Raw genomic sequence first — 19017 nt, forward strand, 5'->3', positions numbered from 1 at the left:
GTTTCACACAGAAAAGCAGAGTCTCCATATATAAGAACATCTTCAATACATACCCAAAGGTATTGGAGGCTAACTCATTCCCTAGCTAAACTTTTGCCTCCAGAAAAACACCCTGCTATATTTGCATTATTAGTTCTTGATTGGAGTTAAACACCTCTTTTGAAAGAAAATGTATTTGAGAATCAAGGGCTCCAAGGTCTCATCTCAAATTTTTCCCTGTCCACTATTGTATATCTGGGCAAGTTGTATCATGTTTTTAGCATCAGTTTTTTCATCCATAAAGTTAGAAGGAATGATGAGGTGACCACTAAGATTTCTTTCAAAGTTCATATTCTGGGATTCTTGCATGGACACCCCTTTAATCAGACAAGTATTAAATAAATATGCATATGTGTGACAGAGAGAAAAATAGTGGCTGGGTACAAAACAAAGTAGTAGTTAAAAGTGTTTATTTTGTCCTAGGCCAACAATTTGCTAGATTTGACCTAGAGCCTATGATTTAACCTCTTTATCCTCTATTTTATATTCTCTAATATTGAGATGATAGAAGCTACTTAAAAGGGCTAGTGTCAGCATTAAACAAGATAATACATGGAAAGCAATCTGACCTCATCAGTGTTCAATAAATTAACTATTATTTCTATTATTACTTAACTGACAAATATAAACTAGCAACAGATAGGATCTTCTAAATGGTACCTTTGTTTGTAAGTGCTGCAGAAGGTCAGAAGATGTAAAGATTGTATTTGTCTTAATTTGAATCATAGAACAGCTGTTTATGTTTGTGGGATAATCTGCCTAAAAATGTGTTGCAAATATTTATATTATCCTGGTGTCTTCTGAAAGGAGCATCTAAAACAAAAGCTTAAAAGCAAGTTGTTCACTGAGAGACAAGACCATGAACAGGGAAAGGATAAACCAGTAAGAGAAAGTTATTGAGCAGGCCACCAGTGAAAGAGACTGGTTATGGGATCAGACCTTATGAACTGCTCCCAGAACCAATTGCCTGATAAATAAAAGGGAAAGCATTTATATCTACACATTGTTCCTGTATTCCCATCAGACAGAGGTGACATCTTATGGTTATCAGCCCTGTACTTCTGGGTTGCACATGTGTGTGTGGCAAGTAGGGGCCTAGGGATTCAGCAGCATCAGGGAAGCCCCAGCACAAGATGTGAGAGACACAGCAAAAACTTAAGGAGCGGTGCTGTCAGCTGAAAGTGAATCAAAGCTGCATAGAACTGTTTGTGGTAGGACTGATATCAGAGGTAAGTCAGAGAGGATGTAAGATGTCCACCAGAGGTGTCCAATTCAACAAACAGAGTTCCTTCAGATGAGAGCAAGCCAGATTGATGCAGGCACTCTCAAAACCACATCATATGAGCAATGGAGAAGGGAATATCATAAGAACAATGATGGCCACTATATATTAAGCACTCACGATGTGCCATTCAGATGTTTAAGTGCTTTGTTTGCATCGTCCCATCAAATCCTCCCAATAGCAAAGAGCCTGGGCTTTCAGGACCTAGAGTTATTAAGGAGATGCTCAAAGTAGATTATATCTATATGGGGTCAAACTTGGGATTCTTTACATATTTGACTCTCTGAAGCTGTTAACCTCTCTGCTATATTGAAGCTTTTTAAAATGAAGAAGACTCAAAGGAGAATGATCATTCTCTTCCAATGTTTAAAGCACTGTCATTCACTATGAGTACATTTTAATTCATAATTTACAGGCTGCCTTTTATTAACCCAACTTTCCAACCATCCACAGTTTGAAGACATATATTGACAGCTCTAAGCTAGCTTTGGAGTGCCAAATCTAGACTTCATATTTCAGACAGCAGTTGCTCTACAATGAATAACATTTCAAGCTAATGCGGTCTTTGGTGAAGCTTCTTACAAACATACTGTGTGCACACACATATACACATTTGTAAACAAATCTGCCATTGGCCATTTGGAAAGCCACCTTGCCCTTTATTCTAGTTGATTGGGAATCAAGACTATTAGATTCACTCATTAGAGATGTAGAGGAGATGTTGAAATTATATCAACTTTAAAATTGCAGGAAAATTGAAATTTTATTAATTTTAGCTCTGAAGAATGAAATTATGCATATACCATTTGTGTGCATTATTTGATATTTAGGTACACATATTTTAAATAGTTACCAAAGTAGAAGTCTACTTAAAAGTATCAGATACACATAAAATACTTTGAAGTGGATTATAATAAAAGGTACTAATAAAAGATGTTTATAAAATGGAAAATAAATTGGTAAAGACCCTATATATAAAGACACATTTCAAAAATCTTAATTAATATAGTTGTTGAGCTTCCTAGCAGCCAAAGCAGAAAGGAACACATAACATTCTTACAGAATAGAAAAAAGAAAAGTTAGTAATCCCTTACTTTAGCCTCTTCACTTCCTAAACTCTTTACTCCCTGTTAGCTCAACCAGTCCCTAGACTAGAAGTTACTTAATATTACTGCATAAGATTGAAAGGGATGCCTAAGCTTAAAGTGATGAGCATAAAAGGCCTACATGGCCAACTATATTCTCTCATGAACCAATTCTAATGCTTAAAATGTCCATAAATAAGAAAAACTAATGATGGTATGTTTGGATGGATTTTTAACCGGGTAAATCACCATAATTAGAGTGTGGATTAGTGCACTGATGTCAAACAGGAAGGCATTTTCTAGTATCTCGCCACACAGCCTTGTCCTCAATTGAGTCCCAGTAAATATTTTTATGTTTGAGTTGGATATGGGCATTGATTGTATTTGAATCAAATTTGCAGATGCTGCAAAGCTGGGATAAGCAATCAACATTTTGTATGATTATTTTAGAATCCTAAACATTCTCAATGTGTTGCAATAATGGAAATAATTTTAAAAGTTGAAATTTACTAGGAATAAATATAGAGTCCTGGGGAATTGGCTAAATAGTTACTCAGATGCATTTCAAACCTTGAAATACTATTGTTTGATTCTAAAGAGGAATGAGCCTCCTCATATACAAAAGAGTTATGTTTCAGGAGGTGCTATCTATCCTACCCCAATTGTGTAGCACAGCAGCCCTTTAATATGCCAAATTAATCCATATCTCTCTGTCTATACTGTTGTTACCTTGTCTAGGTCACCATCAGCTCTAGCCTGGGACGTTGCAGCATAAAAGATCTTCTGACGCCAATATTGCAACTTTCTTAAGTTTATCCTCCATATTCTCCACGCATAAACCAGAATGAACTTTTAAAACACAAAAATGTGTCTATCACCCTTCTGCTTAAAACTCTCACAATGTTTTCGCAATATTACTCTCAAAAAAAAAAAATTCCTGATAATGGCCCTCACAGTCTTGCAAGATCAGGCCTTGTCTTTACCTGCAGGTCCACCTAGTGGTAATCATCCTCCTCAAACCACCCACCCCCTCCCCAGGTTCACTCTGCTGTAGCCACACTGGCCTTATTTGTTTTCCACAAATATACCAAGCTGGGTTCTAGCAAAAGGTCTTTGACTTTGCTGGTCTCTCTGAATGAAACACCCTTCTCTCATATCTTCCTATGATCAGCTTAGCCTTGTCATTTTTCTTTATTTTGTTAAAACTATACTGTTTTAATATTTCATTTATTTCATTATGTCCTTACTTTATTTCTCTCATTAGAATTTAACTTCTGGGCTGAGATGATGCAGCCATACTATGCAGCCATAAAAAGAACAAGATCATATCCTTTGCAGGGATATGGATGGAGCTGGCAGCCATTATTCTCAGCAAACTACTACAGAAACAGAACACCAAATACTGCATATTCTCACTTGTAAGTGGGAGGTAAATGATGAGAACACATGGACACGTGTGGGAAACAACACACACTGGGACCTGTCAGAGGTTGAAGGGGGTAGGAGGGAGAGCATCAAAAAGAATAGCTAATGGATGCTGGGCTTAATACCTAGGTGATGGAATGATCTGCACAGAAAACCACCATAGCATATGTTTGCCTATGTAACAAATCTGCACATCCTGCACATGTATCCTACAACTTAAAATAAAAGTTGGAAATAAAAAAAAAAAACCCTTAGCTTCTATGAGTTCTAGGAATTTGTATGTAATTCTCTCCTGAATCTCCAGGGTCTGGATAGAACAGTGTCTGGTCCAGAGCAGAGAGTCAATGTGTATTTGTAGGAAGGATGGAAGAAAGAAAAAAGAGAGAGAGGGAGGGAGGAAAGGAAAAATGAAATTGCCTGTATAGAATGTCTTTAGAAATGGCCCTATGCCTAGTTCCATAAGATAATAATTCTATAATGTAAAACTTACAATTGTACTTTAAGTTTCAGGGTACATGTGCACAATGTGCAGGTTAGTTACATACGTATACATGTGCCATGCTGGTGTGCTGTACCCATTAACTCATCATTTAGCATTAGGTATATCTCCTAATGCTATCCCTCCCCCCTCCCCCCACCCCACAACAGTCCCCAGAGTGTGATATTCCCCTTCCTGTGTCCATGTGTTCTCATTGTTCAATTCCCACTTATGAGTGAGAACAAACTTAAAGTATAATTAAAAAAACCTTACAATTGTAAAGGTACACCCATTCTTCAAAAACAGAGAATAGAGAATTGAGCTATTTGTTATCTTTTATAGAACTGAACAAAAGTTGCCTTCAAATAAGGTATTTTTCAGATGTAATTTGTCATTTAGAGCTAAAGTCCAATTAATCAAGTTCCTAGCAATGAGACTTGAAATTAAAGATCAGTAGAGACAATTACAAACACACGCAAGTGAAACTATAGTGGACTACTTCTTTGCCTCCAAGTAAATAAATAGATACATGCACACATACATACATATATTTTCTGCATACTACCCAGGGGATTTGGTATGTGGGGTGTCAGGAAATTTCAGGTAAGGGTGTTACCAATTTATCTTTGTTAAGTGGTGGCAAATTTAGTCTTGAAATAGGAACGTTATTCAAAAGAAAGGCTAGGAATTAGTAGCAGCAAAAAAGAAAAAGTTTAAAGGAGATTTGACATTCTCATAGAGAAAATGTGGGAAGTTCTTGTTCTTTCATTAAAAATGGTATTTTAGTGGTTTGCTGCTTTGCAGGAGAATGTTCTGTACCTTGTCTGTATCTTTTCCTGTTCAGGTATAAAGAATTGTATGATACTGTCTATATTCTACATGGCTGGAAAGTTCCTTATCAGAAAATAGTGCTTATTTTAACAAGCCAAGCTGAAGGGAGAGGAAAAGCTTTGTTCAGGATATTATAGCTTGTAGTATGGTCCTTCAGAGATGTTTGCCATTAATTATCCAAATCCTTCGTCTGTCTGAATTCTTCATTTACCTAGTATTCCTTGTCTTTGTATGAGAAACTTCTGATGTTACTCTCATTCCTATCCATGCCACACACATTTTGAGATGTGGGACCATGCCATGGGTGGGGAATTAAGCATATTTCTTGTTCTGCTCTGTGTCCTACACAGTCCAGGACTGTGTTTATTTTCTGGTTAATTCAACAAATATTTATTGAGCTCCTACTAATTCCTGAGGATGGCACTGACCTAGACAGAAACAGTCGCCATCTACATAAAGTTGACAGTTCATCAAGGAAGATAGATATTAATCTAATAATTATAAGTGTGAGAAGCGTTAGGAAGGAGAAAATACAGAATAGTATGTTAAGACTTAGTCCTCTCTGAGGAAGTGATGTTTAAGCTGGAATCTGAAGGATCAAGAGGCATTATTTGGATGAAAAGAATGAGAAATGTGGGATGGCGCCAAAGCTAAGTTTACAGGCAAAGAAATAGGTGCTCTATAACCTAGAGGAAAAGAAGAGGAGCACTTTAAAGGAACTGAAAGACAGAGAGGAAGACAGAGGGAAAAGATTTGAGGCGCAAAAGATCATGCCAGGTCCTCTAGTTCGGACAGTGGAAAGCCCTTGGGGAGCTTTATGCATCAAGTGATTTGATCGGATTTACTTTTTTTGTGAGAACTTCTCCAGCTGTTCTCCAGAAGTTCTCTAGAGCTTCCTAATGGGGACTCAAAGTGGAAGAAGATAGGCCTAATGAGAGATCATTGCAATACTCCAGGTAGAAGACAAAGGCAGCTCCGTGGAGTGCTGAAGTTAGATCTGGAGATGGGCAGGAAGATGAGAGATTTTTAAGGAAACACTGGAAATGGGTCAGTCTGGGGGGAATGATGAGTCTGCTTTGAGGAACTAGGTGATGGTTCACGTGAGATGTCAAGCCTGGAAGGCCACTTGGGCCTTTTCAGTCCTATAGTCAAGGACCCACTACCCAAAGAAATAAGTCCAGATTCTTCAAGCTATCTATGCTGTTTCTCAGCACTATTGATATTTAGGGGCAAATAATTTTTTGTTGTGGGTGGTGTGCCCTGTGCATTATATAATGATGAGCAGAATCCCTGGTCTTTATCCACAAATGCCAGAAACAGCTCTTGCTCCAAGTTGTAACAACCATAAATATCTCCAGAAATTGCCATATTTCTGGGGGACAAAATTGCCCCTGGTTGAGAACCACTAACCTATGCTAACTCCATCTTACCCATCCACCCTCTTATCACTCTTCCCTCAGACCATCATATTCTTCTCATAATTTCCTGTAAGTTTCTAAACAGATTAGGGAGCTTTGTTTAATAACATTGGCTTTGGTATCATAGAGACCTATGTTTAAATGTGAGTTCCATAATTCATCAATTATATGGTCTCACACAAGTTACTTAACTACTTATGGTTCTTCACTTGTGAAATATGGGTAATATCAGTTCCTCCTCATAAGGTCACACTGTCAAGTGATAAATACAAAGCCTAACCCACTTTAGGTGCTCAGTTCATTTTAGTTACTATGAAAATATGCTTGTTACATATGTAATGTCTTTGCCTGTATCATACCCACATTCAGAAATGACACCTACTTCCCTTGACCACCATCCACCCATACAATTCAAATTTGACTTTACCTTTCAAGACGCTCATTGACATTTGCTCCCTATGGAAGACTTCTACCATTTACTCTAATACATACTGATTAGTGCCATTTTCAAACTTCATTAACAGTTAGAGCTCACATTACATAATTTAATGTAATTAAATTACGTAGGCCAGGTGCAGTGGCTCATGCTTGTAATCCCAGCACTTTGGGAGGCCAAGGAAGGTGGGTTACCTAAGATAAGGAATTCAAGACCAGACTAGCCAACATGGTGAAAGCCCGTCTGTACTAAGAATACAAACAAACAAACAAACAAGAAATTAGCCGGATGTGGTGGTGGGCACCTGTAGTCTCAGCTACTTGGGAGGCTGAGACAGGAGAATCACTTGAGCCTAGGAGGTGGAGGTTGCAGCGAGCCAATATCACACGACTGCACTCCAGCCTGGAGGACAGAATGAGACGCTGCCTAAAAAAAAAAAAGAAAAGAAAAGAAAAGAAAAAAGAAAAAAATACTTTGTTACATAGTAATAGCATCTTCCACTTTTTTGTCTGTGAACATTTTCTAACCCCCTAACAGCATATGCATTTCTCAGTGATATGGCGATGATATTCTATTGTTGTGGGCAACAATAGATGCTGAGTGGATGCCCATGGATTGAAGTCATCCACATGTGTGGGGAAAGTCAACTTATTACATCTAAGCAGCCCATGACCACCCAATGCTGGGGCAGCTGGATTAATAAGATTACCTTACCCTTTGTAATTTTTTTTATGCAATGAATCCCAATTTGCATGAAATAGAAATGAATTTCCAGCAGAAAGAGTGAGAGAGTGAGCTCATCTAAGAAACAGACATTTTCTCCTGTGTTTGATGAGAGTGAGTGTTATAGGAATTCAAGATACACAAATAGAGCTGCCACACACCTTCAAAAGAGGCTCTGACTATGAACTAGGACCTAACATGGCTTTGAACTCAGTTAAATTCAACTTTTAGATCCATTGTGGAAACCGAGACTTTAACCATTTATTATTATTTAGAAATGGACATGAATGAAATGGAAGTCTTGACTACTGTAAACAAAAATGTGACTTTTATTGTTACCTATATTAAGAGGCTTGCTATAACTTTATTGTTAGCCAAACTTACACATAATAGATGCTCAATAAATATTTACTGAAATAGATTCTCCAACTACATGTCTGTGTGGCTTTGAATATGACACAATCTTTCTAGCTTTAGTTTTCCTATCTGTAATATGAAAAGTTGATTTAATAACCAGAAATTTTAAACCAAATATCTAGCACTTCATAGAGGTATCTGGAGGCCTACTCTTGGGACTAGAAACTGATTAAGAGATGTTAAGTGACCAGGACTCTGGACTTCCATTAGAGAAGCAGATTTTTTTTGTTGTCTTTGCTGTTTTATGATTTTATGCTCTGTTTAAGGTTTTGTTTAAATAAAGGAATCAACTTCTCAAAATAAAAAGTTTCATATCACTGACCTAGATAATCTTTAAAGTTTTTCCAACTGTATTACGTGATCTATGATCTTCATTATGGATAAACAAGAGAAAATGAGCAAAAAAGCACTTTGTGAGGAATTTAGGTTATATTCAGAAAAGAATTTAACTGGAAAAATTATAACTTACTATAAAATAAGAAAAGTAGACAATTATTTCCCTCAAATAATTCAAAGATTGGCCAAAAGCTACCTTTGTAAATACACATTCTGGGGTAACAAGATCAATTTCACTTAGCCACCAAACATTAGGACCACCTTGAGCATAACCCTGAGTCACTTTTGTGGCTCAACCACTGTTTCTGCCCTCAAGATGCTCCCAATCTAATATGAGACAAAATGCATCTCAAATAACTGAGACACAATTAGAAAATTATAGATGCTGTACAAGATAGAGAATGTACAGAAGAGTGGTATGTGAGATCCGAGAAGGGGCAATTAATTTTTTGAGAGAAAAAATCTCAAAATACTGAGAAACTGGCTTTTGAGCTTGACCTTGCAGCACGGAAGTGTTATAATTTGGAAATAGGGACATAGAGGAAAGGTCATTCAGGTTGAGGAAATACAGTGAATCAATGATCTGAGGAGAGTGCTCTATTCAGAACACAGCAGAAAGGCATTTATTAAGGAATTCATCTCTCATTTCTATTCTTTGCCAAATATGTCCAATTTTCTGTTAAAGCATAAGGCAGAATCATGCTTCCTTGACTCTCACAGATGATTATATCATTTGTTTTCACCACAGAGATTTGAGCGGAAGCGAGACTGCATTTTTCTTACCTTGGCAATAGTGAAGTGTGGCATTGGAGCCTTCCTCAAATTGGTTCTCTGCCTGATGATGCAGAGCTAAAGCCCTTCCTCAGCTAACCCATGACAGATATAAGCCGTTGTTATTTTAGAGGGGTGTCCAAACTTTTGGCTTCTCTGGGCCACATTGAAAGAAGAATTGTCTTGGGCCACACATAAAATACACTGACACTAACGAAAGCTGATGAGCTAAAGAAGAAAATTGCAAAAAGCCTCATAATGTTTTAAGAAAGTTTACAAATTTGTGCTAGGCTGCATTCAAAGCCATCCTGGGCCAAGTGTTAGACAAGCTTGTTTTAAGGCGTGAAATTTAGGGGTTGTTTTTTACCATAGGATGGCAGTTAGAATTCTAAGATGGCACCCATCATTCTTGCCCCGTGGTGTCCACACTGTTGTGTAATTTCCTCCCCTTGAGTAACAACCTACTTGTAACCAACTGAATATGTCAAAGCTGAAATCACTACTGTGATTATATTATAGGATACAAGATTCCATCTTAACAGACTAAAGTAAGAGATTCTCCTACTGGCTTTGAAAAAGTAGGCTTCCATGTTATGATAAGGCCTGTGAGTGAGCCAGAGGTAGAGGAATTGTAGGGGTCCATTGGGAGCTGAAAGCAACCTGTGGCTCATAGCCACAGAAAAGAAAGAATGTCCCTCACCTACAACGGCAAGCAATTGAATTTTGCTCACAGCCATTATGTAAGTTTGGAAGATAGCCCTGAATTTCAGAAAGGAAGGCAGTTCCCTACATCTAGATCCTAGTCTGTGAGACCCTGAACAGAGGACCCACTTAAATTATGCCCATAATCTCAACCCACAGAAACTGCAAGATAATAAATATATGTTATTTTAAGCTGATAAGTTGGTAGTCATTTGTTACACAGCAATAGAAAGCTAAGGGGCATAACATAACCTGGCCTCTCCTGATTCAGACAAAAAAGATGGGAATTAAGTCTAGAAAAGTATTCCAGATCTTTTTTTCAGAAGGCCTTAAATGCCCAGCTAGTGAGCCAGAGTTTTTTGGGGGGGATGAGAGACTTTGAAGGTATTTGAGTAGAGAGACAGTTTGGTTGGAACAGTGCATTTAAGGGAATGATTTGCAGGCATATGAATGAAAAGATAATGTAAAAAGAGATTGCCATAGAGATATATAAGAATCAAGTAAATAAAGAATATTAACTTCTCTTATCAAATTATTCACATGTAGAAAATAATGTATTCAGAGAAATTTTGCTGACATTCTTTTTTCAATCAAATATAATGCCATTTCTACCTGTAATTCTACTTTACATGATTAAAATACCCATGTCTTCCCCCTGGAGTTAAAATGACAAATGTACCAGGTTGCACGCCTCCATGTTGTCACCAGGGTACTGTTCCATTTGTTAATAGGCATTGCTTTTTGCCAGGAATTTCGTTTTCAGCCCAGAGTAAATTGCCTTTCATCTATACCAAAATTTGAAGCATGTACAAAAGTGGTTTATGTTTTATTTACCATTTGTTCTGGCAGGGAGATGGGTTTAAGGAGCTTAGATTCACTTTCTCATGTCACGTGGGCTGCCATATGAAACTGCACTCCAATCTTTTATTTGCCATGCTATAATGCTCATGAGAAAAAAACTATTTGGCTTGTGTGAATCTCAATACACAAAGTACATTTAGAGATGCAACCAAAGTTGCACATTAGAATGTTTCTTTGTTTCTTTCTTTCTTTCTTTTTTTCCAGACTGGAGTACAGTGGTATGATCTCAGCTCATTGCAACCTCCGTCTCCTGGGCTCAATCTATCCTCCCACCTCAGCTTCCCAAGTAGCTGGGACTATAGGCTATTTTTTCTTTTTCTTTTTCTTTTTTGGTAGATAGGGGATTTTGCCATGTTGGCCAGGCTGGGCTCAAACTCCTGGGCTCAAGCAACCCACCTGCCTCAGCCTTTCAAAGTGTTGGGATTACAGGCATGAGCCACAGTGCCTGGCTGAGAATTTTTCTTCTGCTGGTAAAATTCCTTTTCACAGAAGAATAACCTGGCTGATCATAAGTTTTCTGGACTTTGAGGTCACTCTTTTCTTTTAAGCACTATAGCAGACATCTGTTGTGCTGAAGCCCATTGCTTATTCCTCCTACATCTTCCTAATTCTTTTAGCAAGTCACCTTCAACCCCATTTCTATCTACATGGTTTGGGTGGAACACCATTATAACATGAAAGTGACTCAGGTGTAAGGTAATCAAAGTATTCCTTTCTCTAGGTCTACCTAAACTGGCCAAACAGGGCCTTTTGAAGAAGCTAGTAAAACAACAGGCTCCTTCTCCCTACCCCACTTGAACTTACATGTATGTAACCCCAGAGCTGCTGCCACCATCTTGCCATCATACAGATCTGCAAAAATTGCCAATGTAGGGAAGATGAGGAATACAGGTCCTGATGAAAGTGTGTGAGCCTTTAACTCTAACAAAGTCTGATAACAGTTATACCCCTATGTTCAGTTATTTTTATTTATTTGAGCCAATAAATGCTCTTTTACTATAATCAACGGCTGGTTGTGTTTTCTTATACTTGCAACTAAGCCACCATTTTATTTTTCTACCAGAATCTTCTTTCTCCCAAGTGATTTCTGCCAATCTCTGAAGAATACATTCTGAGCACTTTCCCCTTCTATTGATGAACTTTATTTTTGCCTATAGTTGTTTCAGGATTGTGTGTATCAGATCTCACCCCATCAGAAGAAAATGTCTATTCCCAGTTGCCCTATCTCCATAATTCTGCTCCAAATGCGCACACAGGTCTATCCCTTACTTCCCGAAAGACAATAATCCACACAAAGCAATTGCAATAGTTAATGCGTTTCCCATGGAAGAATGAATTTACAGACCACATATGGGCAATGTGTTACAGTAGGGCAGATTTCAGACTAGAATTTTATACTCTGCTTCATTGAATGAAATTACAAATTTACTGCCAGTTCACTTTGTTCTCTACTAGCACAACCTCAAGATTAAAAAAAAAAAAAATACCTCATTAACTGGCTGGTTCCTTTCACTAATAGGGAGCCAACCAGTTATATATAAAAGGAAAGTAAGATAAATTAATCATTCGCCTCTATCTCTCTCTCTCTCTATCTACCAAATCTGTTTGTCTGTGTGTGTGTGCTAATGATGGAAAGAGGGGCTGGAGAGAAAGGTTGTTGGTAGCCTATTCAAAAACCATTCCTACTCTTTTCTTGCTGTCAGAAAACCCCTACACACAAACATACACACACACAAAGTTATAAATGCCAAGTTCCCAATTTCTCAGCCTCCTTTGCAGCTTGGGCATAGTTTATAACTAACCTTCAATTCGTATATAATGGAGTTAAAAAAAAACATTGCCTAAAGTTGTTGAATCAAGAAATGTTGTGCTGGCATATTATTTAGATATATGAGGAACCACTGGAAAAAAGAAAAATAGAAATAGTTAAGAGAGATTTCCTTTGAGGAGTTCAATAAGGAATAGAAAAAGGCAAGCAGAGGACTGCAGCTTTTCATTATTAACTCCTGTATATTATTTGATTATTTGCCTTATACATGTACCCCTATGTATACACACACACACACACACACACACACACACACAGGCAGCAGCCAGCAGTCATTTCTTGTGGAAGTGACTGCAGTATATCTCTTAATCAGTCTATGCAAAAATGATAGTTGAGTTTTTGAGTGTTAGGTCCTGAATTAAAAGTTTTACACATATAGTCTGACTTAATCCTCAGAGATACACTATGAATTAGTTACTATTATTATTCTTATATTAAAGGCTGCGAGACTGAGGCTCATAAAGGTTAAATAAACTTTTCAAGGTCATGAAGCTAGTTGTTTAGGATAGAAATGAGATTCAAACTGAAAATCCATACCTTAAGTGCTGAGCAATACTGGCTTCCAGATCATTAAAGATGTCCTACCCTGTCCTCAGGAAAGGCCTTCTTTGAAGCAAGTATCACTTGAACCTCTCCAGATTCTGCCTAATGATTTTATCTGCAGTGGTGTTGCTCATTTCTTGAGCTATAATAATGAAAATAGAGGGAGTTTAAGACAGCTCACATGCACCCAAATGTCAGCACACAAACACTTTCCTGTGTTTGAATTTATACAACATGAATGAGTATTCTGGTTGAATTGAATGTCTTGCTATTTTCGATTAGTCACTGAATTTCTGGCTTTTCAGCTCTGTTACACAACTTCAGTAAGCCTGCATATATACTATTGAGTAGTTTCATGTAGGCCTCAGACAACATTCTTGAAATTTTTTAATCATCATATGTTAGTAATAGTGGCATACACACTGCAAGTTGTCCAATTAGTACCCGTGTGTATATTAAAAAGAGAAAATGGTGTGTCAAATTGAATCCTCCTAAAAGGTTTTTTTTCTTTAGAAAAAAATGATAGGATACTCTTTATACTCAAAAATAAATAAACAAATTTTATCTTTTATTTTGTACATTCATTTTCTTTTTCTTTAGCTGAGATGCCATAAAAACCATCCAGCTCAACACTGGAAATGAAAATGGATGTTAGAGTGTGATAATGGCTAAGAATAAAAAGAGACTATCCAGAAGTCATGGATGTTTCTTACAAAAAGCCAAAAGTAAAAAAAAAAAAAAAATAGTAATAATGTACTGCTCCATGAAGCCCCATGGCTGACTTAGTTGAGGCATTTTTTCACTTTGCTCAGAGGAAAATAAATAACCGATCATCTGCATATTCTCCAACCCCTTTGCTGGGAGAATCTGGAGATGGTCCTCTTCACTACCCACTGAAAAGTAGCTCTGACCATGAAGTTCCATGGGGCAAGCCAGCAGCACTCTGCACAAGCAGCAGCAGGAACACCCATCCCAAGCAGGCAAGATCCTCAATGGTCTGGCCTTATCTTCCAGCCTCACCCCAGCTCCTACCTCTTCTCCTGTCCACTGGGTTCCAGACAGGCACAGTCTTTCTTTTCCTCTGACCCCAAGATGTCTCTTTTGTAATCACTTTCTTCAGCTTAGAGAGCTTCTTTCCAGGTTCTTTGCATATTCTGGTCACATCTCAAATGTCACCTCCTCAGAGAGACCTTCCAGGACCCCTCTCTGAGGTACCAGACTTCTCATACACACATATTGTCTATCTCATTTCTATCTCTTATTTTCTTCCCCTAATCTTTCAAAAAAAGATTAAAATAAGACTACGAGGGAAGTTTTTGTTTTTAAGGCCAAGGATGGTCTTTATTCATTTGGCTTGGGTAATGGATTCTTGAGTCATGAAATGCCAGAGGGTGGGGAATTCAGGACCTGGCTCCAGTTTATTTTCTGCAGTTCAAGGGCTGTGTGGCTTGCAGTGAGGTTTGATTTATATGTTTAGAGGTGGGGATTGGGAGATGGACTCTGAGAATCTAAACTATCTGCCTTTACACAGCTTACTGACTATAGTGATATGCCTTCACCAGCCCCCTGTCTTCATCAGCATAGCTTCACTATTCCAGGAAATTTTTCCCAGAAAGAAAAAAAAAACACAAATAACTTTTTCACTGTAAGAATTTTCTGAAAGACCCATGAACTCTTCAGTAGAAAACATAAGCCAACTCTTTATACCCCAAGATGCTTCTAATCCCTTGCCATAAAATCCTTGCCTTGCTGTGTCAACCAATTCTAAACTATTACATCATGATCCTTACCCAATCCTAATAAAAAACCCCCTAACCCATTGAAGGACACACTTTAAACCAGACTTCAGAGTCTCAATAAATATTATGAATTTGCTCTTCTCATTCTGAGATGCAATCAAAACTGTCAAGATAATGTGCTATAACAACAGTAAGTGATGAACTCAGCTTTTGCTTATTAACAAGTTGTTCTAATATTTGAGGTAGCCGGCAATGAGCTATATGGCTTAGATTAAATCATTCCTGTCTTTGGGGTTTATTTATAAATTAAGGAGGTTGGACTCAATAATTATTAAGAGACCTTCCAGCTTTGATATTAAGACCCTTTGGGAAGGCAATTCCTTTCCCTCTTGGTGGTCTTTTTCCAAGCTGACCGCTTCTTAAAGAAAAGGACAATTGCCTCCTGTCATTATCAGAAAGTGGACACAGGTCAGGTTCCTGGGGTGGCAGGGAGTTCAATGGCTGAGTTTTCAAAAGCTAGCTTTATACTTTCCTCCTGCTTGTCAACTCCAGGAGAGAAAGGGTGGCCATTGTTTGTTTTGTCTTGCTACACAAAAGCTAGACCAGTATTGGAGGGAAGAAAGAGGCACTGCCTTCTTGGCCAAGAGCCACGCTGTTTACCTGAATGGAGTTTCATCTTGAGGATGCCTCTTGTTATCCCCATAGTGAGACCTTTGGCTGCAGCCACAGCAGTGAGTAGCTAATTGTCTCCTGTGCTCATTTGGCTGCACAAACAGAAGCACACAGCCTCGTCAAGGTGAGAGCTGAGCCGACCCCATGTCTATTTGAACAATGCTAAGATGGATGATGAATGGGTATTTTGGAAACACAGCAAACGCAATGATTTATATTCATGATGGACTAAACCCAGAGGGACTTCTGGAATGGGCACATAGCATAGTGCTTTGATCTTTCAGAGTGTGAACTGAGTGAAAAAGGATTTGGAAAGCTGTTCCTTGTGACAGCCAGAGAAAAGGGGGTTGGGCTCTTTATACAGACAATTTACTTTTAAACCAAGCTGTAGATTTGGAAGGTCGAAAAGGGCAAAAAAAAAAAAAAAAAAAAAGTACCCAAATGTGATGAGACCAATTGGGAAATTTTTAAAACTTTGAATTTGAAAATATAAGTTTCTATTGTCATTGTTGCCATTATGATTGAAAGTTTGAATTAGGTAATCAAATATATTTTAAATTGTATAAATATTTGTTTGATTATCTTGCTTACTCATTATCAAATCTAGTTTGAGAACATAGGTACTTGGGTTCTTTGATGCTAATATGATATAATCCCATCTCCACATCCTCCATCACTATCCCCATTTCTGTTTTCTATTCCTTTTATATATCTTTATGTCCCCTTGGTATATTCCTAGCTGTGAGAATTGAGTCTTTTAACTATTCTGTCAGTTCCAGTAACAGGAGGAATCAAGTCAACGTCTCTTGTCATGAAAATGGGAGTACACATGGCTGCCCTTAGGAGTTTTCTGAAGACCCAGTTAAAGAATGAGCAAGAGAGAGACAGACACCATGTATTACAGAGTCACACTCATTGAATATGTTTCCTATATCCCTCCCTCCTTCCTTTCTTTCTTACCCAATGGAAGACAGACTAATAAGCACCCACATAGAGGAAGTTCCTTTTGCCATATTTGTGGTGATCAGCCTCTCTATGCCTACCCAGTGATCATATACCTTTACCTATTTATAAAGAGTATGGGTGTTTAAAATGAGAGGAGAAAGGCAGTGCATCAGAATCAAATTACTCACTGTGATTATCTTTTCTCCAATCTGAAAAAAAATAGAGTTTTCATTTAGCTTATTTTCATTCAGCCGGCATCTTATGCATCGTTGCAAATTAACATTATTCACAATAGAAAAAAAGTGTGCAGCCAAGGCTCTGAATAATCTCATTACATATCTCTCAACAATTAAGTGCATTAACTAAGTCCTTGTATCAGAGGGGATGTTGCTGAAATGGCTCACATTTAGTCACATCCTTCTGTGCTTCCTGTTCACATAAGGTTTTGTCTAATCTTCATTGTACCTCAAAGGGTTTGGGATTATTACCAAAACATGACCCTGGATTATTCTGCATGAATAACTTCCAGTATCCCAAATGTTCTTCCACTTCTTTTTGTACTAAGAGAGACTACATGATAGTAGTTTGTAGTTTGATTTCAGAGATCAGAAAAACCTCAGCTCATATTTCAAATTACCTACTTATTAGCTCTATGACACCTTCATGCCTTGGTTTCTTCAACTGTCAGAAGAAAACAGTAAAAGTCCCAATCCCATGGGGTTGCTGTGAAAATTAACTTATATAATTAGGGGAGGCACATAGCACAGTGCCTGTTTGTAGTAAATGCTCAATCAATGGCAGTGGTAGTAGCAGTAGCAGCACTGCAATTGTAACAACAGAGGCCACATGGAGTCCTGGCTGTAAACAGAAAACCTGGGCTCTGGTCCTGGCTCCTATTAGCTGTTTGACCTCTTTGTCTCAAGTGTCCTCTACTGTGCAAGATTATTGTGAGAATTAACTGTGATAATCGATGTAAATGTACTTGTAAACTATAGGGATGTAAATGATTAATGTTATTATGAAGTCACTGTTGAAGGTCATTTTTTTCAAGTTTCTCAATAAGGTGATTGCAAAAGCATTTACAAAGTATAAACTTTTGCTTGGCAGTATAATTGTCAGAGTCAAAGTTCTTTGATTTCAAGAAACAAAAATCAAATCAAGTTGCTCACATAAAAGTGAGGTTTGTGGAGAGAATAAGAAAAAATAAGTTGTGGGAAACCATTCATTCATTAAACATGTATTTATTGAACACTATTCTAGCTCTAGAAACTGTGCTAAGTGCTAAATATGTCAAAATGAGTTAAATCATTTACTTAAGAAGTTAATAGCATATTGGAGAGAAGAAACTGAAAATCAGGGTAGGGCACAGGTATATGGTAAACAAAGAGGTTCATGCATATCTACAAAATAAGAAAATAAACTGAGGCTATGCATGTAATAAATAGAATATAATTACAGAAAGTACCTGGGAAATGTGGGATATCACAAAAGAGAAAGTTTTGGGTCCTGAGAAAGCTTTGCAGGAAGGGGGAGTGCCTATTTTCAAGTCTCTAAGACGGTAAAGTGTTTGGCAAATCAGAGAAACTGAAAGGCATCCAGTGTGGCAGGAGCTTGTAGCAGACCATGGGGAGTGGCTCACATCTGGGCAGGAGACACAAATTCAGTTAATTAATTCATTCATTCATTCAACATATTTATCGAATGCCTACTCTGTGTCAGGCATGGCTGTTAGCCAGAAAGATGAAGTTTTCCCAAAATGACCAACCCCCAACCCTACATTCTAATAAGTAATGAGATAATTTTTAAAAATAAAAATACCTTAAAAACCTAAAGGTATGTCAGCATATAATTAGTTTTAAACTGAGATGGTCTAAAGAGTAAGTGTGAATAGAGAGGAAAAGGGAACTTAGAGTCCAGGGAACAAGTATAGGAAAAGAAGTCAACAAAGGAGACTGAGAGGAATATTCTGAGAGGTAGGAGAATAATAGGAGAGGATGATATCATATAAATAAAAAAGGTTAGGGTGGGACCAAGATGGCCTTCTAGAAGCAGCAGTAATGGGAGGCTCCCATCAAAAAGAACCGTAACAGCATGTGAATCCTGCACCGGCAACTGAAGTATCCAGGTTCTGTCACGAGAACTGACCAGGAAGCTGGCGTGACCTATGGAGAGGAAGGAAGAGCAGTGTGGTGCAGCAGCCCACCTGAGAGCCACATAGGGTAGGGGAGCCCCCACCCTCAGCCAAGGAAGGCAGTAAGTAAGCATGCTACCCAGCCTAGAAAAACATACTTTTTCCATGTAACTGTGCATCCCATGGATCGGAAGCTCCCACTTGTGAGCCCACACCACCAGGGCCTAGGGTCCCAACCATGGAGCTGCGCAGATTCTCAACAGCCACTAAGCTAGAATCTGCTTAAGCCTGCTGAGTTCCTGGGAGGAGGGGTGACCAGCACCACAGCTGTGGCTGTCTACTGTCTAAGCCCTTT

At 38.1% G+C, this 19017-nt stretch overlaps 1 long non-coding RNA gene across 2 annotated transcripts in view; it reads right to left on the minus strand.

Moving 5' to 3' along the window:
- LOC112133439 (uncharacterized) overlaps positions 1–14529 on the minus strand; it is a 148293-nt gene extending 133764 nt beyond the window's left edge. Inside the window, exons 1-3 of one of the 2 annotated variants that reach the window (XR_010140058.1) lie at positions 14208–14529; positions 13170–13317; positions 7299–7420 (exon numbers count right to left, since the gene is read on the minus strand). This is a non-coding gene — a long non-coding RNA (uncharacterized LOC112133439). The remainder of the gene's footprint in view (positions 1–7298; positions 7421–13169; positions 13318–14207) is intronic. The other variant, XR_010140057.1, reaches the window with a different exon arrangement.
- Between the last annotated feature and the right edge of the window lie 4488 nt (positions 14530–19017).

The sequence above is a fragment of the Pongo abelii genome, chromosome 4 (assembly GCF_028885655.2).
Source record: "Pongo abelii isolate AG06213 chromosome 4, NHGRI_mPonAbe1-v2.0_pri, whole genome shotgun sequence".
Classification (NCBI taxonomy): Eukaryota; Metazoa; Chordata; class Mammalia; order Primates; family Hominidae; genus Pongo; species Pongo abelii.